Source organism: Myxine glutinosa, chromosome 1 (genome assembly GCF_964187855.1).
Source record: "Myxine glutinosa chromosome 1, kmMyxGlut1.1, whole genome shotgun sequence".
Lineage (NCBI taxonomy): Eukaryota > Metazoa > Chordata > Myxini > Myxiniformes > Myxinidae > Myxine > Myxine glutinosa.
Genome location: NC_136261.1, coordinates 66,717,796 through 66,740,399, shown reverse-complemented (window position 1 = coordinate 66,740,399; position 22,604 = coordinate 66,717,796). Strand labels below are relative to the sequence as shown.

Sequence of the window (22,604 nt, the reverse complement as noted above, 5' to 3'; positions counted from 1 at the left end):
GTGCACAAGAGCGCCATTTTGTGCGTCTGAAACCTCCGCAACCACATTGCCATTTTTCTCCTCCTTTCTTTCCTCCACATACATTTCCCCGAGGTCCTGGGTCGATTCCACCCCGTCTATCTCTCCCACCGACATCCGATCGCCTTGATTGTCCATGGCGCGATCTCAAAATTCGGGTTTTATAAAACAAAATAAATTTCGGCAGCTTGTAATTTTGAGCGTGTTAAGCGCGCTTCGGGTCCGATCTCACTCCTCGACACCAATTGTTACTGATAACACAATTGGTGTTCCAAAATTTGGGCCTAACAAATTTAGTCCCAGGTCCGAATCCAACTCCTGACAACCAATTGTTACGGGTCACGGACAGATGTTATATTGACCGAGCGGTGGTGTATTACCGCGACCTAACAGGATCCCCGACTCACCCGATTCCACCCAAACGTTGGCCGGATCGCACCGCAGCTAGTCAATAGGGAAAAGACAAAGGCGACACGGATGTGAAGAAGAAGAAGAAGACAAAAAGGTTGGAAATACTACTGAATTTATTTACTATTTACACACATAAGCAAAAAGAAAGCAGTCACGTTTATTTACAAGCACATAAGACGCAGGTGACACAGTGAAAATACTAGCTTACCTACACAAGCTTAATTAACCCAGGACAGAACAAACAGAACAAACTCACGTACACAAGAAGGATGGAAAGGCAGGAGGTGGATGGCTGGAGGGAGAGCAAGGTCCAAGGGGGTCCTGCAGCACGATCGGCGCGTTTAGCAGCCGCCGTTCCTTCACGGCCTTGCTCAAAACCGCCGTCCAGGCCCCAAGTGGCTGTGGGGTGTTGTTGCTGCTGTGGCCTCCGCTGCTTTCCCAGGACTTGTCTGACGCGTCTGGTCCAAACCCTCAACTCTTTCTTGGTTCACTCACTCCTCACCACCGACTCCTCACCGCAACCAACTGACCACCGACTCCACTGACTGACTCTTCACGACTCTCTCTCTTGACGACCAACTCTCTCTGGCAACCGACTCACTTGCGTCCGCCCTTTTATAGCGCCTCCGGCGATTAAGCCGCCGGCCTTTTGGACACGCCTATCGGGGTGCTCACCTCGGCCCTGGTTGGTCGCGCGACCCTCTGGCTCCGCCCTTGATGACGACGGGCGGGCACGCCTTTCTTCTCCGATTCGAGCACATGTTCAATGGCGGTTATTGGAGGGGAGGTAATTCAGCAATCGAGGCCCGGCAATGACGGAAGGGGGTGTAAAAGGAAATGGAGATTTTGGGGATGGGAAGGAAAGGGGATCTATTCTCTTTCACTGGTGCAATGGAGTACTTCAATTAATGGGAGACACAGCCTTACTCTAAAACACAGAATAAGAGATAACTATCAAACAGGAGTATTCTATTACTTGGCTGACGTGTATGCTTGTGGACTAATTATGGGATGCCCTTTCACCTTTACACAGCTCCGGAGGTAGGGGGGCGCAGAATAAACAATAATAATAATAATAATACAGCACACAATCAAAAAAATACAGTCCTCATCTCCGCAACAATATATATATATATATATATATATATATATATATATATATATATATATATATATATATATATATATATATATATATATATATCCAGATCTACTCTGCAAATTTGAGCAAAAATGCAAGAGCAGAGCTGGTCTCAAGCAAAGTTCACCCGCTTCACAACAGGCTTCCTCCGGCCAATGGACCCCAAGTCTTGGTTTTTATTCACCATGTCACTGCTTCCGGTCACGAGCTGGTGCTCAAGGTTAGATGGAGGTTTTTTTTTTTTAAATTCCTCCGCCCCCGACTGTGTCCGGGGACATTATGTTTTCAGGCTGTCCATCCGTCCTTCCATATGTCTGTCCATCCGTCCGTCCGTCTGTATGGGCGAAGCCTCGTTTTTCTCAGCAACCACATGTCCGATTGAGACGAAACTTTCAGGGTAGGAGTGACACCCATGCAGAATGTTTTTATCATAATTTTTATGTCATAGGTCACGTGCTATGGCAGCCATCTTGGAATAAATGCAAATAATTTATAAATCATTTTTTGGAAACCGTTGAATGGAAAAAATTGAAACTTGGCACATTGTCAAGTCCTCCCAATTGGGAAGAAAAACATGATAATGATGACATCATACGTGAAGTGGTGTTCCAGCTGGCAGATCTTGTGCGACCTGTAGGAATATCTGGGGGACAGAGCACAGACAGAGCTGTGGGAGCTAGGCCGGAGAGGAGTCGGTATAAGACAGAAAGTCCACCAACCTGCCTGCGGTGAGTGAGTGAAAGGCCCTCGGAGTTAGCTTCATCGCGGGAGATTCCAATGATTCTGAAAGCTTTGGTTTCAACAATGTGAAGCCGAGCTAGGTGTGAGGCAGGAGCACCAGCCCAGAGGGGAGAACAGTATTCCATTGAGCTGCAGTTGAAAGCCTTGTATGTGGTGAGGAGCTCAGGTGTGCCAAGGAAGGACTTCGCATGACGGAGGATGCCCAGTCGGCGACTGGCTTTGAAGGCCAGCTTGGAAATGTGTTTTTTCCAGGAAAGATCGTGGCAGATAGTGAGACCCAAAAGCTTCAGTGACAGAACTTATTGGAGAGGATTGTTGAGAAAGTAGATGGGAAGGGTGTCCAAACGGTCTTTTCGGAGAGACATAGTGTGAGTGTGAGATTTGTCAGGATTGAAAGACATGTTCCCTTTGTTTGACCAATCTGCGATTTTGTCCAGGTCTGCAGAGAGTGAGGAGGCTGCAGACTGCCGATCTGAGGGATGAGGTATGGAGCGGCAGAGAGTGGAGTCATCAGCAAAGAGATAGAGAGGTTTTTCCAGAGAGTCGGAGAGATCATTGATGAAGACCAGAAAAAGCACAGTGCCCAGAACACTGCCTTGGGGAACTCCAGCCTGAACAGGAAGGGGAGATGAGAGAAATCTATTCAGGGCCACACGTTGACTACGACCAGAGAGGAAGTCTGCAAGCCATGTGTGGAGATTTCCATGGATACCATCGGAGGAGAGTTTGGTGAGCAGAGCTGGGTGCCAGACCGTATCGAAGGCACGTGATATGTCAAGAGAGACGGCTCTGATTTCCTGTTTGGCATTGAGGACCTCCATCCATTGTTGAGACAGCAAAAGCAGCATGTCCAGAGTAGAATGACCTGGTCTGAATCCAAATTAATGATCCGAGATCAAGCCATTGGAGAAGAGGAAGGATTTGATATCCGAGGCAATGATGATTTTGCTCAAACTCAAATTTTCAAATTTAAATTAAATTTCAAAAAAATTCAAAATTCAAATTTTGCTTAAATGAATATGATTTTGCTCAAACTTGGCACAAGTACAGCACATGACAGCATATACGTAAACCTCACTTTATTTTGCGATTTGATCCATGGTGGCCGACTGGTATACTGGTGGCCATTTTAGTTGCAAAAAGAAATCGATATTGAACATATCCTCAATGATTTCTCGGACATGCATTTACCGATCTTGTTCGAACTTGGCACACAGATAAAGAATGTTGGCTTACATAGGTAGAAGATTCTGTTTTGTAATCCAACGTAAAATGGCCGACTGGCGGCCTTTAACCCCATAGAGCATAATGACTAAAACCACGGGGGCTATGACATTTTATGTCCTTTTCTCCTTATTCATTTGAGACCAAGGAACACGAATCCAAAGGTGGCTCAAACATTTGAGCCCTCTGAGGGTCAGAGGAGGTTCTATATTCGTTGCTCAACCAGTGCGTGACATTTCAAATCACTATAAACCTCGTCATGTTTGTTATCAAAATAAACACTGTGAGAAGACAAACACTTTAGTCCCATTTTGACTCGTTTTACTCAAATTTGACCTCATTTTAAGATCGAAAAATGTACCGGTAACTAGGAAAATTATTCAACATCATGAAACCTAGGTATGTTGGGTATCAAAATTAATGTTTAGATAAGACAAATACTTTTGACACACTAGAAACACCCACTCCCTTCAAGCGCATTGGCAAGTCATTACCCTGGGTACTACCAACATGTATGCAAAATTTGGTGGAAGCCAGGCCAGCCCTGTTTTTTTTTTTCTATGATTTTCAAATGTGCAGTGCATATACACACATACATACAGTGCATGCATAAAAACAGTAAATACATACACACACAGAGAATTGCCTTGTTGATATTGTCGGATAACTAGATATTTTATTATGTTACACAATAAAATGAATCTGATATGATTAAACATACTAATATAAACTATGAAGAAATGCCACTTCTTTGTAAAGCAATTTTGTGCAAAGTCCATTATCCCTCATGTGTATTTCTCCATTTTCAGATAATAGACTGGACCATGTTTGAGATGCAGGGGAGAAAGTCAACTACCCCCTCTCAAACAATGATTCCACTCACAAATCTACATGTCAGGACTTTTTGACCCAGGCCTAGCAATTAAACGAGTTGGGTGAAATGCAAAATAAATTTGACACCGAATATCCTGAATTGTGGAAAGAGAAATGGGTATCATGGAGCGCATCATGTCGGAGGCAATTCTCGGCCGACAAGTGACAAAGGGCAGAAGCTAAAAGCAAGACAAAAAAGCTGGTTCTCTAAAAACATCCTCTTGACAAGCTGACCAATTCCAAAAGGAAAAGGGCTTGTTATGACAAAGCAAAATATATCCATAAATTCTCCACGATGGATATGGACGAGTTAATGAGAGAGATGACCTTTACAATGAACGATGAGCGCTTGATCAGTATCCTGGCAGAGGGTGATGCCATTGCTCTGGACCAACGGATGTCTGAAATTCAACAGGAGATAGCAAACGGGATAACCGTCTTCTCCATGCATGAATTGGTGGATAGGTATCAAGATGAAGATACTACTCTACTGATCAATGCAACTCCTCCCAAGAATGAAATTCTAGGAAGCTTTCCTGACTTTGAAGAATGAAGCCATGAAACTGCACTTCTATCCTGGCAATAAGGATCATGTCATGCACATTGGGCCTGGAAATGAAGTGATGGAACTGTCAAATCACGAAGAGGCAGTTACAAGAACAATTCTGCAGTTGGTAAATGCACTTCAAACTTGTGACTCCATTGTCTTCCGAACAGGAGATACTGATGTCATTGTCATTATCATGGGGACAGTTCCATCATTGTACGATCACGAAATCCTGATGTCTGGATCGTATTTGGAAGTGTTAGAAATCACCGATTCCTCACTCTTGTCGAGCAACTGCATCCGGAGAGATGCACTGGCATAATCATGTTCCATGCTGTGTCCGAATGTGACACAACCACCAAATTGAAGAAAAAAAGGCAAATGACTTTGGTGGACAATGTGGAAGAAATATCCTGAAGTGACAAAGCTATTGGCAAAAGCACACCGATGCCCCTTCCAGTCTTTAGAGGAAGATTGACTACATATGATGGAATACTTCCTGCACCGCCTCTTTGATCCAATGTTGGATCCTGTGAAAGTTAACATTCTGCACACGAACATGTTCAGCCAGAACAGCGAGGATGTGGAGCGGATTCCAGCAATACAGGACGCATGGCATCTTCATGTTTGATGGGCACTCTACAAGGCATCAATCGGGACCACAGGCCATCTGGCATCTCCTCTAGATAAAGACTCCTGTTCTTTTGGATAGTGTGTAGAAAACGGATGCCTTATCCCAATTTGGACATTCGAGGGCACAGTCCGTGAAGGGTTTCAGCTGAAGATCAAGTGTGCCTGTCAAAAGCTACGCAAAGTTCCGTGCAAAAGTAAGGAGGACGATTTGGTGTGTAATAAACTATAAGTGTCACTGCATAGATTAATGACTCATCTGAACTTGCGAAGCCCAATTTTCCACTTTGTTGTACTTCTACAATTTTTTATTATTTTATGATCATGTATTTCTGCTAGAAATGCAATGTTGTGATTTTTCTAATCAGGTATTTGTCTTTTAAACCTCTATATTTTGCCGAGTAATGTAATAAAACATTTAGTTGTGTGTCTAAATAATTTGACTTTATCAAATCATTCATTTTGATACCCAACATAGCGCAGTTTCCGGAAGTTGAATAATTGACTTAATTACACTTTCTGACCTTAAAATTAGGTCAAATCTGAGTAAAACTAGTCAAAAATGGGACTAAAAATAGACTTTGTCAACTCACACTGTTTATTTTGATACCAAAATGACTACAATTTTAGCAATTTCAAATTTAACCCGATGGTTGGCCAGCTAGTTGACCTCACCTGACCTTTGGAGAGGTCAGCTTTTTGGGGTCTTGTTCCTTGGGTCCAAATTCATCGGAAAATGTTGAAAAGTCGATTTTCCCAAACGTCGTACCAAACTCTGAATGATTCAGTGGGTCCTCATCTCCACTAAAGGAAACGTCTTTTCAAAACCACCTGCAAAAGAAAATTCCGTCAATCTATTGGAGACAAAAGATCTGATTCAGTTGAGGACATTATCTCTGAAGCTTAATTAATGCAACCTGTACATGAGCCCGTCCCTTCATAATGTATCTGCTGTGCCTAACAACCTTAACCCTAACCCTAACCCTTAATCATGTCCATTATATCGGTTATCTCGAGACAAAATGGCAAGGTTCCAAAAACCAGTACAGACATCGTAAAGAAAACATTAACTCACAGCACTGACGTAACATGCCAGTGTGTGGACATAACATTCCCCCTTCCTCTTCCCCTTTGGGAGGTTCAGGTATGGAAGCAGGATACATAGTCCCATAAGTAACCTGGACAGGCCCAGATCTGGGCAGGATGACGTTGAGGCTGCGGCCCAGGCAATGGGGAAGCAGGCATGTTCAGTGGTGCAGCAGTCGGCAGGTTGATAGGCACGTCTAGCAGGGCCATAGTTGCATCCAGCGACGCTGCAGGTATAGCCAGAGGAGCAGGCATGTCTGCATCAAAGTCGAGGAAGCTGGCACCTTCCGTAGCTGCGTAATAATACCAACGGGAGCCGTCATTCAGCTCAAATGTAGCTGGGCCAAGCTGACGGCTGACCGAAAGGGGTGAGGACCAGAAGGAGCGCAGTTGGTTGTCACGATAAGGATGACGGGTTCTGACCCAATCCAAGACCTTTATGGTGGGCGTCCTAACCCTGTGCGCCACGTAAAAATGCTGCTTCTTCTGGTGTTGACACTTGCTAACCGCAGCCTGAGTGCTGCCAGCAGGAGCCTGAGCTGCTAAGTGCCGTAGCCTATCCAGAGGCAACTGCAGCTCACGGCCACCTATCAATAATACCATTGAGACCCTGGTGGTAGAGTTTTGTGTTGTTCTCTAGTGTAGCCATGTCTGAAGTAAGGCCATTTGAAAAGTCCAGCCCTGGGACAGGTCTGCTTGGATACCATTATTCAGCATTTGATTGAGGAGCTCTACCCCCCTCTCTTCCCTTCCCCAGTTAGTCTGGGGATGGTAGAATGCTATGCAAATGTGGTGAACCCCACGGCTCTCCAGGAATTGAGAAAACTCTGCTGAAGCGAATTGAGGCCCATTGTCAGTGGTGATTGCTTGAAGCAGCTGCCAGAATGTAAAGAGCATGTCAAAGATGTTCACCATTGCTCTCATAGTGACTGTCCCCATGGGGGTTACCTTTGGCCATTTGGAGAGCTGGTCATTGGCCACCACCTGTAAGCACTAGTGATAAGGATTTCACCACAAATGTCTAATTACCATCACCAGAGGAGAGGGTATTGCATTTGGGTCAGTTTGTTTATGTGTTTGTTTGTCCGCACAGAACGTGAGTATGTTTATAAATTACATTAGACCCTTTAAAACTAGACTATGATCCCATGGCGTTTACATACGTATGACGTGTGACTACATCAACTATGTCTGTTACACTCTTGTTTACTACACACACCTGGCATGACTACCCATTAGTCACCTAGATGTACATACCCATTTCCTCAATGGCGGGTTCACCATGCAACATGGGTCTCAGAATCCTTGTGGAAAAATCCTTGCAGATCAAGTGATATAAGAAACTGTGGACAAGGACACAGACACCTGGTAGTACCAAGAGGTTTAGACAAAAACCCGCATCCCTTAACCATTACTATATGACCGCAGAGTACCGAAACAGATCTCTGCGACAGTTGCGAGATATGGTAAGCCAACACAATTCCAAGTTCATCCATGCAGATTTTCATGTAACCAGGATCTGCAATGATCATGTTACTGAAGCCTTAATTGATATTCTAGAGTATGGATGGATAAATCCCATGAGTGGGGAACAACTCCAACTTGTTAACATCTCAAGAGTGTGAGTAGCTCCACAAACATCACAAAATCCCTCAACAAAGCACATGAAGTATGGGACAAAGCATTCCAAAACTTCAACTTGAATCACCTTGAGACTGATCCTCATGCAGAGACATTCCATGGCAAGTTCACCAAACAGGGGCTGAAACCCTTCTCTGATTTGACCAAGAAGAAGCTGGTGGTAAAAGACAATGGCAAGAAAACAATTCTACAAGCTGAGAGAATTGCTGCTTGTTTGCGCACATGATAATTGCTCCCTGAAGCTGAGAGGTGGATCTATGATAAGTGCAAGCACATCAACTACCGTAGGACCTATTCCCTGGGCTCTGGTGACTCCAGATGGACCTCTGTGAAGGACCAACAAAGCAGCCTTTGCGATAGTGCTAGTTCAGAATATAGGCACAGCCGAAACAATCCCTATGCACATCGCCTGCATCATCGATTGGATGGGTCTGGTAAAGCGACTTGAGGGAGAGAATCATACATTTGACCAGCTTGCAAGACAGACTCATGTGGGTGCAGATAGGCAGAACATTAATGTAGTGTTTGACATCGACCCAGAAGTGTCCATAAAAAATGCAGAGAGATTCAACTGTGGAGCAAACTTCAAAAACATAGCCGTGGGTCATGCAATTGGTGAGTGGAGAATTTTTTTTGCACATTCCATCGAACGGAACCAGCCTCATCAAATTAGTGGTCAACGAATGGAAGAAGCCAATACACAAAGGCAGGCTGGGAAATAAGATTATATATGCCACAACACTGCTTTATATAGTGAGGAGCACTGCTTGAAGTTTGCAAAAGACAACTGGCAAGGGACCCGTCAGCTAAAGTTTCACGCATGAGGATGTTGACTCGCATATTCTACGACATAAAGCAAAATGCAACAAGCGATGAGAAATTCAAGAGAAATTAAAGCAGAGGATACGGACATCCTTGTTTTTGCCCTTGCCTTCAATCACGAAATACCTTTCCTGCTCTTCCAGAAAGTGGTGACTCAAACTCGACAAAAATACAACGAGACGGCATCTGAAAATGCAAAGCCCGTCCGCGTCCGTTTGTATTCAGACATCTTCTTCTTCCGTATGCTCAAAATAACGAAAACAGTATAAACAAAAAATACAAAATGAAAATTGATCATTTTATGCAGCCTTGACCTTTGAGCTTTAGATCTAAAAACTAATCAGCTTCTAGCTTTTGATTGGTGGACCAATTCTGCGACCCAATATGCAAATTCTTTCAATTTCAGGTCAATTGGGTGAAAGTTGGCAATTTTACGCAGACTTGACCTTTGACCTTTTGATCTAAAAAAAAAACAATCAGCTTCTAGCTTTTGATTGGTGAACTAATTCAGTTACCCAATGTGCAAATTCTTAAAATTTCAGGTCAATCGGATGAAAATTGGCGATTTTATGTGACGCTGATCTTTGACCTTTTGACCAAATTTTTAATTTGCCTTCTCCGTATTATCATAATAAACTTTGTTGAAAATTTGATGACAAAACTCAAACTCCTCAACTACTGACATATCACGTGCCTTCGGTATGGTCTGGCACCCCGCTCTGCTCACCAAACTCTCCTCCTATGGTATCCATGGAAATATCCACACATGGCTTGCGGACTTCCTCTCTGATCCTCTGGTCGTAGTCAACGTGTGGCCATAAATGGTTTTCTCTCATCTCCCCCTTCCTGTTCAGGCTGGAGTTCCCCAAGGCTGGAGTTCCCCATCTCCCCCTTCTGGGCCCTGTACTTTTTCTGGTCTTCATCAATGATCTCTCCGACTCCCTGGAAAATCCTCTCTATCTCTTTGCTGACTGACTCCACTCTGCTGCTCCATTCCTCATCCCTCAGATCGGCAGTCTGCAGCCTCCTCACTCTCTGCAGACCTGGACAAAATCACAGAATGGTCAAACAAGTGGACCATGTCTTTCAATCCTGACAAATCTCACACTCTTACTATGTCTCCGAAAAGACCGACTGGACAACCCTCCCATCTACTTTCTGAATAATCCTCTCCAAGAAGTTCTGTTCCTCAAGCTTTTGGGTTTCACTATCTGCCATGATCTTTCCTGGGAAAACCACATTTCAAATCTGGCCTCCAAAGCCAGTCGCCGACTGGGCATTCTCCGTCGTGCGAAGTCCTTCCTTGGCACACCTGAGCTCCTCACCACTTACAAGGCTTTCATCCGCAGCTCAATGGAATACTGTTCTCCCCTCTGGGCCGGTGCTCCTGCCTCACACCTAGCTCGGCTTCACGCTGTTGAAACCAAAGCTTTCAGAATCATTGGAATCTCCTGCGATGAAGCTATCTCCGAGGGCCTTTCATTCACTCACCGCAGGCAGGTTGGTGGTCTTTGTCTTCTACCGACTCCTCTCCGGCCTAGCTCCCCCAACTCTGTCTGTGCTCTGTCCCCCAAATATTCCTGCAGGTCGCACAAGATCTGCCTGCAACCCTCTTATGGTTAAACTGCCAAAATCAAGACTCTCTATTCACCTTCACTTCTTCATTCCTTTTTCCTCCCGCCTCTGGAACAAACTCCCTCACTCTCTTCAATCACACTCCTCCCTCCAGGTCTTTAAAACAGCTGTTCACCACCATCTCTTATCTTCCCCCATCCAAAACCTTGATCTTTTCCACCCCCGTTAATTCACCCCAGATCCACTTTTTTGAAATTCCGACTTCTTTCCTGGAAGTCCTTGCAGTGTCCATGTGTTTTTTTTTTACCTCTCTCACCCCCTCCCCTTCCCATGCCCCTTCCCCAAGCCCTCTCCCTCCCACAGATCTCCCGACGTCCCTGCTCTCTAGTGTTGTACTTGTGTGCTTCCCTCTCTCTCCCCATCTTGTCTCCCGCTCCCTTTATCATGTTTTATGTGTCAGTTTGTTTTTATGTGATTAATGTTAGCTCTTACATGAGCGTCGATCTTGTTCACAAAAAAAAGGTAAATTCAAATTCCAGGTCAATTGGATGAAAATTGATAATTTTAGTCGATGCTGACCTTTGACCTTTTGACAAAATTATTAATATGCTTTCTCTGTATTGTTATAATAAAGCTTTGGTGAAAATTTGATGACAATAGCTCAAATGGTAAGAAAAAGTTACAACCTAGAAAGACACACACACACACACACACACACACACACACACACACACACACACACACACACACACACACACACACAAGTGATTGCAAAACCCCGTCTCCTGGACGGGATAATGATGTCGATAACGTAGTATAAGCAACGTGGGTACTGGGGTATGTTCCAGGCAATGGATAGATAGTCGCACTGAAACTCACAAAGAAAGGGAAGGCATACCGAGTGTGTCAGTACGTTTGGGCAATCATGGGAGCTTTCATTGGAACTCCTTGGCAAAATCGAAGTCTTCCCTTGCCATGTATATATCTCCAAGGGAAGTTAATGAATGCCTGTACCAGCTCTCCTGTGCCAAGACTGCATGTGCCACGAACTCCGCGCAGCTGCCCCATGTATGGATTGTTTATCTCTGCATGCCCAGGCAATAGCCTCATGGTATGTGATTACTCCTGTCCCTGGGATGCCAAGAGCCGCCAATGTATTGGCAACAGCCTTAAGGACACACAGATGTGTCGGTTGCAAACCTGCACCAAGCAGAGGGAAGAGATGGGGGGTGACGAAGCCCTTCCAGATCTCGAGCTCGATGGCGATGATGATGAAGATGCGCCATTGAATAAACACAGGAAATCACAGTGTTTCATATGATTGTCAGTTCACATTGACGTTGTTAAAAGACACAGCATAGTTTGTCAGGAAATTAGACTAAAAATAATTTTGTGCTGTGACATCATCATTTGACACTTCCTCAATAGTGAATGACCTAAATAAATAGTGTGTAAAGTTTCTGCTCTCGAGAAATGAGCTACGTATAGTTTTAAGCACAGTGTCATTTTTACAGACATCTCCTGTCTGGTGGAAATAGATGAAGTAACCATCTGCATTCATCTCAAGGATACATTGCTAAGTGTTATTAACATTTAGTATAACAGATGGAACCTGATTCATCATTTGGCTTATGAGCCCGTGATCCTTTATGGGGTTCTGATTCTGATGTACCATACTCTGTTATAGAGTTTCGGTATTACCAAAGCAGTTTACTGGTGAGGATTATGCAAAGTGGTTTGCTTTTTCTGTTTTCTTTTTTTTTAAACAAGGTCAAGGCCTAACCCTAACCCTAATAGTGGGGCGGCTTAGCCCAAATATTCAAAAGAATTGTGCATTTTGTGATACAAGCACCAAATTTGGCACAAATGTACATTAATATGTTGCGAACATTTTCAGATATTGGGCCACTTGAAATTCCGTAATGTTTTTTTTCAAATTTTTTCAAATTTCGTAATTTCAAATTTTTCGGGTGACACCGTCACAATTTCGGTCTTCGAGGCCGGCCGATAGGCAAAGTGTGACCGGAAGGGATGAGGTTCTGACCACGTGGCCCTCGATCTGGGAAGCGAGAGGCGTTCCATTAGTGGACGCGCCCCTCACGCCCGACTTTTGGGCGGCCCCGGCAGGCCGTTTGTTTTGACGTTCCGTGACAGGCCCCGCACCCCCACCTCCGGCCGACCGGAAGCTTGTGCTGAGTACATCATACCTGAACAACTCAGTGAGGCAGAACACAGCAGTGCACACCAGGGTGACCCCTTCAGTGCATAAACCAATTAACCTGTCCACTGCAGGGCATATAGAAATGAAGTTATTTTCTGCATATAATAATAATATAAGTTCAGTTCTATATAACAATTTCTGTTATCACCACTACCACTACAACTACCACTACTACAAGCTTTGTCTGGAATTTTGTGGACTAACAGACAAACAGACATACAGACAAGCTGGGATCAAAACATTACCTCCTTCCACCATTGAGTGTAGAGGTAAACATCATGGAAATTATATCATGCCCTAGATTTAATTCATGCTTACCCGTGTATTTGCTTCACTGGTTCACAAGGTCTTTTGCATACATGTAATTCAGACTCTCGTCTTCATTGCTGACCACACAATGTTCGCAACATATTAATGTACATTTGTGCCAAATTTGGTGCTTGTATCACAAAATGCACAATTCTTTTGAATATTTGGGCTAAGCCGCCCCACTATATCGGCCGGCCTCGAAGACCGAAATTGTGACGGTGTCACCCGAAAAATTTGAAATTACGAAATTTGAAAAAAAAAATTACGGAATTTCAAGTGGCCCAATATCTGAAAATGTTCGCAACATATTAATGTACATTTGTGCCAAATTTGGTGCTTGTATCACAAAATGCACAACAGGTTTGCTATGCTGCTACACTATAACCCTCCTGCAAGAGCTAGAACAGATAATGGTTCAGGACGCAACAGAACAAAAGAAACAGTAGGGGGTACAACAGCAGCAGGGTTGAAGGACTAAATAGAAGAGGAATGAATGAATGAATGATCGCTTTAAGGCCATGTTCCCCGCTGGAGCAGGGGTTAGCCTTGCGGGTCCCATGACAATCATGGTTCCCTGTTTGAGGCAGTGTTTTTGTGCCAAATTTTGAGGCTTACGATGCGCAGGGATACGGTGTACCTATTCTAAGCCGGGGTACACACCAGGATCATTCATCCCAGCAAGCTGGTACTCAATTTGCCGACCTCGGAAGGATGAACATGCTGAGTTAACCCCCCCCCCCCCCCATGTTAATTCAGCAATCGACTGGGATTCGAACTCAGGATCCTAGTATCCCAAGCCAGCACCCTAACCGCTAAGCCAACACCAGGCTTGCTAAATAGAAGAAGACTTGGACAAATAATGGGTGTGGGGAGAATGAGGGTCGGGAAGATCGCATGAGGTGGACAAGATGGATATGGAAGAAAACTCTTCTTGATAAGGTTTTGCACCTTTTTATGTAATGTGGTGATGTTGGCTGACTTCAAGCAAATGAAAGATGACCTAGAGGAAAAATGGGAGTTTGGAAGGAGATGAGCTTGGGATGGGCAGTTACTGGGGTAGAAAAGGTCATCGTTTTGGATGGGGGTGATCTGAGATGATGGTGAAGAGCTGTCTTGAAGACCTGATCGAAGGAAAGAATGAGATTGAAGAGGATGTGGAAGTTTGGTTCCACAGGTGGGAAAAAAATAGGAACAAATGAGTGGAGGTGATCAGTGATTCTGGATTTCGGTAGTTTCCCCAGAAGAGGGTTGATGGTCGACCATGTATGCCTTGCAGAAACCTTTGAGGGGAGAGGGAGACAGACCATGGAAAGAGCAGAAGAGGGTGAAAGACCAAAAAGGTCTGAAAAGAGGGAAGAGGCTGCAGCCTGGCAATCTGAAGGATGAGGGATGTCACGTTAGAGTTGAGGGGGTGGTTAGGGGGGCAGGTTCTTCAGCGCATAGATGAAGGGGATTTTCCAGAGAGTCAGAAAAAGATTGATGATGAAGATTCGGCATAAGACTATGCCCGTGGAGCACGCCAACCTTGACAGGGAGAGGAGATTTAAGAATTCTGTTGAGAGCCACACGTTGGCTACGAGAGTAGAAGAAGTCAGTCATCCATGTGTGGAGGTGGTCATGGATGCCATAAGCAGACAGTCTGGAGCGCCAGACTGTATCAAAAGCACAAGATATGTAAGGATGGTTTCACATGATGCATGATCATTTGTAACCATCTCCACATCCTTTTGCATTAAAAATGTAGTGTTACGTTTTTTCGTTAGATTGTCCTTAAAAGTGTCCATGTGCAAAAAAATTCTTATGTTGAGAGAAGCAAATAATGAGTTTGCTCGTCCTGGTGGAATTCAAGAGGAGCGAGGACGTGATGTTTTTGGATTTGGAGGAGGGCCTCGTCAAAGAGTGAATCTCGTCGGTGTTTATTCATCCATCATCTTAGAATATTCCTGATGCACAACCCCAATCACCCCCTCCAACCTCCTGCCCGACAATCAGTCGAGTGATGTCCCAGTTCTCCTGTCCCCTTCCACTCCCCAGTGAAACTTGGGAAATGGAAAAGATTGGACGTGGACGTGTCTCATCGACAAGGAATAATAGACTAAGAAATTGAATGTTTGGGGTGTGGATGTAGCACAGGCATGATAGGCCAAATGACCTCCTCCTCCTTTGTCCAACCTCCTCGTGTTTCCTTATTACATCAGTAATGAAAGGGGAACACAAAACTAGACCAAAAAGTAAGCGTTTACATTTCTGTTCATCGACTACTTGTACTCGCAGAGCCTGAACAAATATTTGTACGATGTCATTATATTCCACCACTTTTGGAAGCCTTTCTCATCAATGACAGATGGTATTCGTCAAGAGATGGAAAACTCAGAGGATATCAGGGTTTTTGTTCCAAAACCTTTCACCATGATAGCGCAGTGTGGGCCTCAGGTCCATTAGGAAATTACACAAACCTGATCAATCTTCTGATGATAGTTGCTGGGCATTTGTTTCGACAGTTCATGTTAAAAATCACAAGTAATTTGTTAGGAAATCCAGATGGCCTATTGACTGTACAGTCTCTTTTCACGGGCTGCACCAGAGTGTGAGCTGAGAAATATGGTAGGACAGAGCATTTTTTCAACATAGTGACTGGGCGACATTATTGTTTGTGACATTATTGTTGCCCAGCCCAAAAAAGTGGTCGTCCATTGAATGGGATTTCAGACTACTGGGTGACAAGATTTCCCAGCTAACGCAACAACATTGGGCCAACGTTGGAAAATACACGTCGCGTTTACAACCAATAAAGAACGTTGGGCCAACGTTGGGAAATATACGTTGCGTTTACAACCAATAAACAACTTTGGGCCAACGTTGGGAAATAGACGTTGTGTTTGCAACCAATAAACAACGATGGGCCAACGTTGGGAAATATACGTTGCGTTTACAACCAATAAACAACGTTGGGCCAACGTTGGAAAATAGACGTTGTGTTTACAACCAATAAACAACTTTGGGCCAACGTTGGGAAATATACGTTGCGTTTACAACCAATAAACAACTTTGGGCCAACGTTGAAAAATAGACGTTGTGTTTGCAACCAATAAACAACATTGGGCCAACGTTGGAAAATACACGTCGCGTTTACAACCAATAAACAACGATGGAAAATACACGTCGCGTTTACAACCAATAAACAACGTTGGGCCAACGTTGGGAAATATACGTTGCGTTTACAACCAATAAACAACTTTGGGCCAACGTTGGGAAATATACGTTGCGTTTACAACCAATAAACAACTTTGCACCAACGTTGGGAAATATACGTTGCGTTTACAACCAATAAACAACTTTGGGCCAACGTTGAAAAATAGACGTTGTGTTTGCAACCAATAAACAACATTGGGCCAACGTTGGAAAATACACGTCGCGTTTACAACCAATAAACAACGTTGGGAAATATACGTTGCGTTTACAACCAATAAACAACGTTGGGCAAACGTTGGGAAATATACGTTGCGTTTACAACCAATAAACAACTTTGGGCCAACGTTGGGAAATATACGTTGCGTTTACAACCAATAAACAACTTTGGGCCAACGTTGGGAAATATACGTTGCGTTTACAACCAATAAACAACTTTGGGCCAACGTTGAAAAATAGACGTTGTGTTTGCAACCAATAAACAACATTGGGCCAACGTTGGAAAATACACGTCGCGTTTACAACCAATAAACAACGTTGGGAAATATACGTTGCGTTTACAACCAATAAACAACGTTGGGCAAACGTTGGGAAATATACGTTGCGTTTACAACCAATAAACAACTTTGGGCCAACGTTGGGAAATATACGTTGTGTTTACAACCAATAAACAACTTTGGGCCAACGTTGGGAAATATACGTTGCGTTTACAACCAATAAACAACGTTGGGCCAACGTTGGGAAATATACGTTGCGTTTACAACCAATAAACAACTTTAGGCCAACGTTGAAAAATAGACGTGTTTGCAACCAATAAACAACATTGGGCCAACGTTGGAAAATACACGTCGCGTTTACAACCAATAAACAACGTTGGGAAATATACGTTGCATTTACAACCAATAAACAACGTTGGGCAAACGTTGGAAAATAGACGTGTTTGGAACCAATAAACAACGTTGGGAAATATACGTCGCGTTTACAACCAATAAACAACGTTGGGAAATACACGTCGCGTTTACAACCAATAAACAACGTTGGGCCAACGTTGGGAAATATACGTTGCGTTTACAACCAATAAACAACTTTGGGCCAACGTTGGGAAATATACGTTGCGTTTACAACCAATAAACAACTTTGCGCCAACGTTGGGAAATATACGTTGCGTTTACAACCAATAAACAACTTTGGGCCAACGTTGAAAAATAGACGTTGTGTTTGCAACCAATAAACAACATTGGGCCAACGTTGGAAAATACACGTCGCGTTTACAACCAATAAACAACGTTGGGAAATATACGTTGCGTTTACAACCAATAAACAACGTTGGGCAAACGTTGGGAAATATACGTTGCGTTTACAACCAATAAACAACTTTGGGCCAACGTTGGGAAATATACGTTGCGTTTACAACCAATAAACAACTTTGGGCCAACGTTGGGAAATATACGTTGCGTTTACAACCAATAAACAACTTTGGGCCAACGTTGAAAAATAGACGTTGTGTTTGCAACCAATAAACAACATTGGGCCAACGTTGGAAAATACACGTCGCGTTTACAACCAATAAACAACGTTGGGAAATATACGTTGCGTTTACAACCAATAAACAACGTTGGGCAAACGTTGGGAAATATACGTTGCGTTTACAACCAATAAACAACTTTGGGCCAACGTTGGGAAATATACGTTGTGTTTACAACCAATAAACAACTTTGGGCCAACGTTGGGAAATATACGTTGCGTTTACAACCAATAAACAACTTTGGGCCAACGTTGGAAAATAGACGTGTTTGGAACCAATAAACAACGTTGGGAAATATACGTCGCGTTTACAACCAATAAACAACGTTGGGAAATATACGTTGCGTTTACAACCAATAAACAACGTTGGGAAATATACGTTGCGTTTACAACCAATAAACAACGTTGGGAAATATACGTTGCGTTTACAACCAATAAACAACGTTGGGCAAACGTTGGAAAATAGACGTGTTTGGAACCAATAAACAACGTTGGGAAATATACGTTGCGTTTACAACCAATAAACAACGTTGGGAAATATACGTTGCGTTTACAACCAATAAACAACGTTGGGCAAACGTTGGAAAATAGACGTGTTTACAACCAATAAACAACGTTGGGCCAACGTTGGGAAATAGACGCGTTTACCCAACGTTGGAAAATAGACATTGCGTTTACAACCAATAAACAACGCTGCGGCAACGTTGGAAAATAGACGTCGCGTTTACAACCAAAAACAACGTTGGGCCTACGTTGGGCCAACGTTGGGAAATAGACGCGTTTGCAACCAATAAACAACTTCACCCTGACGCCAACAATGCGTTTGCGACCAATCGACCAGATTCCAACGTTAGCCCCAAATTGTTGTATTAGCTGGGTCTTAAGCTTTAAAGTTGTTTCTCGAGGCACGAAGTATGAAACAGATGATTGACTGGACACGAGTTTTTTGTTTTGTTTGTTTGTTTGTATACAAGACCGAGGCTCGTGAAAGAGCTAACATTAATCACACAAAAAGTCAAACCGACACAAACCGACACATAAAACACAAAATAAGGGGAGCGGTAGACAAGATGGGAGAGAGGGGGAAGGACACAAACACAACATTTGAGAGCAAGGGCATCGAGAGAACTGTGGGAGGGAGAGGGCTTGGGGGGAGGTGGGAGAGGTAAAAAAAACATATGGACACTGACTGCAAGGACTTCCAGGAAAGAAGTTGGAATTTCGAAAAAGTGTATCTGGGGTGAAATAGCGGGGGTAGAAAAGATCAAGGTTTTGGATGGGGAAAGAGAAGAGATGGTGGTGAACAGCTGTTTTATAGACCTGGAGGGTGGAGTGGGATTGAAGAGAGTGAGGGAGTTTGTTCCAGAGGCGGGAGAAAAGGGGAATTGAAGGAGTGAAGGTGAGCAGAGAGCCTAGATTTTTGCAGTTTAACCATAAGAGGGTTGCAGGCAGATCTTGTGCGACCTGTAGGAATATTTGGGGGACAGAGCACAGAGAGAGCTTGGGGAGCAAGGCCGGAGAGGAGTCGGTAGAAGACGGAAAGACCACCAACCTGCCTGCGGTGAGTGAGTGAAAGGCCCTTGGAGTTAGCTTCATCGCGGGAGATTCCAATGATTCTGAAAGCTTTGGTTTCAATAGCGTGAAGCCGAGCTAGGTGTGAGGCAGGAGCACCAGCCCAGAGGGGAGAGCAGTATTCCATTGAGCTGCGGATGAAAGCCTTGTATGTGGTGAGGAGCTCAGGTGTCCCAAGGAAAGACTTCGCACGACGGAGGATGCCCAGTCGGCGACTGGCTTTGGAGGCCAGCTTGTTTTCCCTAGAAAGGTCATGGCAGATAGTGAGACCCAAAAGCTTGAGCGACAGAACTTCTTGGAGAGGATCGTTGAGAAAGTAGATGGGAGGGATGTCCAGTCGGTCTTTTCGGAGAAACAGTAAGAGTGTGTGATTTGTTAGCATTGAAAGACATGTTCCACTTGTTTGACCAGTCTGTGATTTTGTCCAGGTCTGCAGAGAGTGAGGAGGCTGCAGACTGCCGATCTGAGGGATGACGTATGGAGCGGCAGAGAGTGGAGTCATCAGCAAAGAGATGGAGAGGATTTTCCAGAGAGTCGGAGAGATCGTTGATGAAGACCAGAAAAAGCACAAGGCCAAGAACACTGCCTGCCAGAACAGGCAGGGGCGATGAGAGAAATCCATTCAGGGCCGTACGTTGACTACGACCAGAGAGGAAGTCCGCAAGCCAAGCGTGGAGATTTCCATGGATACCATAGGAGGAGAGTTTGGTGAGCAGAGCTGGTTGCCAGACCTGTACGTCACTGGTGCCAGTGGTTTTTTGGGGGAGACCTCTGTCACATAATTCTGTGACGAAGTCATCGGACACTTTCTCTTGTGGAAACCTTCCTGTATCACGTGATGTTACAGATGGCACTGAGAAACTGTATTCAGAGAAGGTACAAACGTATCTGCCAACGACTCCTCACGGTAATGGACCTGAACATGCTGTTTCATGTCACACTATCCTGAAGGGCCCCAAACAGTCTAGCTACACGAGAGAAGCCATCAACAGTCACATCACACTCAACACAAATGCACATCACACTCAACAGTTATGGGAGGCACACTTTGATGATCCACAACCGGCAGTGGCGAAATTTTTACAGACGAAAGAGCGCCATTTTCTTTGCCGATGACAGCACCTTTTAACGATTATTCAGATAATTATTCGTCTCTGTGTTGATCGTTGTTGGTTCTCAGGAATCCTTTAATAAATATTTTTTGTTCAAATCACCACTTTTCTTCACTCTTGTCGCCCAGTGAATCTACTATGAATGGATGAGGTGTGTGTGTGTGTGTGTGTGTGTGTGTGTGCGTAAGGCATCCTTATTGTGTCAATTAATTACATATGTCTATTAATTCATTACGTACAATGTACTATTGAAATGTATCTCCTCTTTAAAATGCTGAGACCCCTTTGACCTTTTAAGACCCTTTTAGACACCTAAGATCCTGAAGACCTCAAAGACCCCTAAAGACCCACAGGACCCAAAAGACCCAGAAGAACCAAAAGTCCCCAAGAACCCATAAGACCAAGGTGACCCAAAAGGCCCTGAAGACCCAGAAGACCCAAAAGACTCTGAAGACCCAAAAGACTCTGAAGACCCAAAAGACTCAAAAATCCCCTAGCACCCAAAAGACTCCGAGGACCTAAAAGACCCCCGACTCCGGCAGGCAGGCTCTCTAAATTTGAAAAGACAAAAGATAAATGATAAGACAAAGATCAATCAATCAAAGAAATGATCAATTTGAAAAGACAAATGAAAATTTGGTCCAATGGATCTTCAGCAAACTGGGGGCCAAATTTGGCTCTCTAGATTGCTTAAACAAATGCTCTGTGATAGGAGGCCGCACTCAAAACACCGACATCGCCCGAAGGTGTGCAGCAGAAGCGCTTTCTTTGTATAGCCCCATATTTTACATGCAGTGTGTGTGTGGCTTTCTTTATGAAACAAAACAAGTGAATCCTCTTGGATTGCGCTGAGGTTCGGGCATGGAATTTCTAGGAGGAAGTATAATTTGTATGCAATGAAAGTACATGTAATATGGGATCGAGTAAGATCGAGTAAGCTTCACCAGTGCGCGTGCGCGAATTTACGTCACGTCGGCAGCGAGAAGGCGTTCCCCAACACGAACCAATCAGGAACTGCCACGCCCACTTATATGATCTCTGAATTCCTGTGACAGGAATTAGCGTTATACTGGCTGGAAGTCAATCGCTAAAGGCGCTTCCTCAGCGCCAATCACCAGTGCGCGTGCGCGAATTTACGTCACGTCGGCAGCGAGAAGGCGTTCCCCAACACGAACCAATCAGGAACTGCCACGCCCACTTATATGATCTCTGAATTCCTGTGACAGGAATTAGCGTTACACTGGCTGGAAGTCAATCGCTAAAGGCGCTTCCTCAGCGCCAATCACCAGTGCGCGTGCGCGAATTTACGTCACGTCGGCAGCGAGAAGGCGTTCCCCAACACGAACCAATCAGGAACTGCCACGCCCACTTATATGATCTCTGAATTCCTGTGACAGGAATTAGCGTTACACTGGCTGGAAGTCAATCGCTAAAGGCGCTTCCTCAGCGCCAATAAAAAAGGTACGGATAATGAAGTTTTAAATATTTAGCATTTAATTTACTCACCAGATACTCTATTGTGTTTTTTGTGCCTCAAAGGTACGAGAGCAAAAGGAAATGAAAGTAATCTTGTTGCAAGGCAGTAGAGGACCCATGGAGTCAATATCAAAGAGTGATGCGATGGTGTTCATCCTGGAAGGAAGGAGAAAAGTTATTTATGATTAAAAAATAAATAAACTTAACTTGAAGAAACACTTGGACAGTGGCTCTGGCCTCCGGGAACATCATATTGGACAATGCATCATTTAGAGAGAGGTTTTAAAATTGGACAGCAATGCGACATCCGGTAACAAAACGCTCAAAACAAATTACCCTTTAAATTCGTAATATCTGCTGCTTGATGTCTGCTGCTTGCACACTTCCAATCTCAACACTTGTCAATTGCTTTTACCAGCTTGTCTGCCGCGGTGCATCATGGGTGAAGATTATTTTTCATGAAAACACGTTTCAAAACGACCGACGTCACAA

General features: G+C 44.1%; 1 long non-coding RNA gene across 1 annotated transcript in view; it reads right to left on the bottom strand.

The window, feature by feature from the left end:
- LOC137419181 (uncharacterized) overlaps nucleotides 1-22,192 on the bottom strand; it is a 90,320-nt gene extending 68,128 nt beyond the window's left edge. The window contains exon 1 of the long non-coding RNA XR_013622026.1: nucleotides 22,143-22,192. This is a non-coding gene — a long non-coding RNA (uncharacterized LOC137419181). The remainder of the gene's footprint in view (nucleotides 1-22,142) is intronic.
- Between the last annotated feature and the right edge of the window lie 412 nt (nucleotides 22,193-22,604).